The sequence below is a fragment of the Ochotona princeps genome, chromosome 16 (genome assembly GCF_030435755.1).
Source record: "Ochotona princeps isolate mOchPri1 chromosome 16, mOchPri1.hap1, whole genome shotgun sequence".
NCBI classification, from domain to species: domain Eukaryota; kingdom Metazoa; phylum Chordata; class Mammalia; order Lagomorpha; family Ochotonidae; genus Ochotona; species Ochotona princeps.
Window position 1 is genome coordinate 19,481,318 of NC_080847.1, and position 2,155 is coordinate 19,483,472.

Sequence of the window (2,155 nt, forward strand, 5' to 3'; positions counted from 1 at the left end):
TCACTCCTGAATTTCCTCGTTTAGCCTATAGACATGGTGGAATAGTCTGCTCCAAGTTGTTGCAAGAGGAGAGAAACTGCACGTGGGGGAAGATGGGGTATTAAATACACACCTGGCAATGTGTTCATGGGAGTTTTCTTAATAATTAGCACACCATCATCTAGTTAGCATATCATAAATAATCATAAAGCATATATTTAATGATTCATTTCACTTAGCACTGTCAAAGGTTAATAGGAAAAAGCAGCATGCAGTTGCTCTCGGGTATGCTCTGACTAAGAAAATAATGAAATGCAGCAAATAAGCATCCATCACACTGGTTTTAAAAACACTGATAGTAATAGATATCCACGTATACTTAGCTGTCACAACTGTCAAAACACTCCATATCAATATATGTTAGATGCCTGCTATATACATATGCTGCAGCTAGCATCTGAATATGCATGCTTAGTGTAATTGCAGATTTCCTTTTTAATCCGAGAGTTTCTGTCAGTCTTGTTTCAACTTTCATTTTGAATGTGTATGCTCTTTCCTCCTTTCTGATTTATAACGCAAGAGGCCAGTAGAATCGGAAACAATCAGTATTTTTATCTTCCAGACGTCTTTTTGAAGAATTACAGAATCTTAATGGTGTTTTAAAATACAGAATTTTTAAAAAAGATTTATTTATTTTATTACAAAGTCAGATATACAGAGAGGAGAGACAGAGAGGAAGATCTTCTGTCTGATGATTCACTCCCCAAGTGATCGCAACAGCCGGTGCTGTGCCGATCCGAAGCCGGGATCAGGAACTTCTTCCAGGTCTCCCACACGGGTGCAGGGTCCCAAAGCTTTACACTTGGTTCTAACAATGGGCAGCAAAAACTCCCTGGCTGGGACTCCAGAGGTTCCGACAGGCATGGGATTGAGGGCAACATCACTTCAGGCACAAGGAGCAACTTACTTTGGGCCAGACTTCTTAATTCCGTCTATGGCCAAGGGACCCTCCCCAGTAACTTTTGCTTCCAGCTTGTCGAGCTGCCTCTTGCCTTCCTCCTCCTGTTTTTGCGTGAAAGGCTTATTCTCTTCATCCACTCCTTGGCCTGCTTCTTGGGTTGTTCCAGGAACTTGTTTCTACCAATATGCCAGCCAGATGTGGCACCTGCAGCCCTTTCCCACAGACCCTGACACTGAAAACTGACAGTCATCATTCTTGCTACTTTAACAGGAAGGAATCTGTCATAGCCAAATAAGTGGAGAAATGGCAGAGAAAGGAAACGTTGCTGTTTTTCAGCTATTTTCAGCAAGCAACCATACTTCATAGATTTCAAGAAATGGAAAAAGAAGTTTATTTGACACACGCAAATGTTACCAACCATGCACGAGTTTTCTCATAATAAATTCTGAGCAGATCCCTGGTATTCTTGGCTTCATGCAGAAACAACCAAACACACAGGGTTCTCCCTCGCAGCGAGCAGCAGGCTGGAGGCTGCGACCCTAAATTCACGCTTGCGTTGTCGCTTTCTGACTCTCTTGTTTCTCTTCTTCGGAAATTTTCAGCATCCTTTATTCCTTTTTGAAGAAAAAGCATCCTGTATTGGTTCTCTCATAATATTCCCTCTCGTTACGTGATTTCATTTTTATTTTGAAATAGTTGAAAAACAGTAACTTCAACAAGATTGTTTGTGTCAAGTGAAAATCTTGAACACTTGTCATTTTATTCAGATAACAATAGAAAAGACTCTTGAAAGCTTAAGATTCACCATAATCTCATTATGTTAGTTACAGATCACAGAAGATAAATCAGCAGTGTCTGCACTGTACTCCACCCAGGCATATTTCACTAGATGTTGTCAGAGGCACCCAAAACTGCCAATCATGGTGACAATGAACTTCTTTTACAAACCATTCAACTGAGTTTAATTATGACTAAGTACATGTGAACGCAAGGAACATTCAATACACAATTGCCTCTTGGCAGCCTTCTCAGCCTGTGGTGAACAGTGTGACTGCTCAGGAGGCAAAAATGGCTTAATGTATCCCCATGCATGAACAACTAGATTTGGTTCTATTCAGTATTCGAAAGATTTTGATTTTCATGTGAGAACAACAGTAAAAGCAAATGCCCATGTTATAAAACACGTAAGTAGTTTTATAACACTACTGCTTGCCC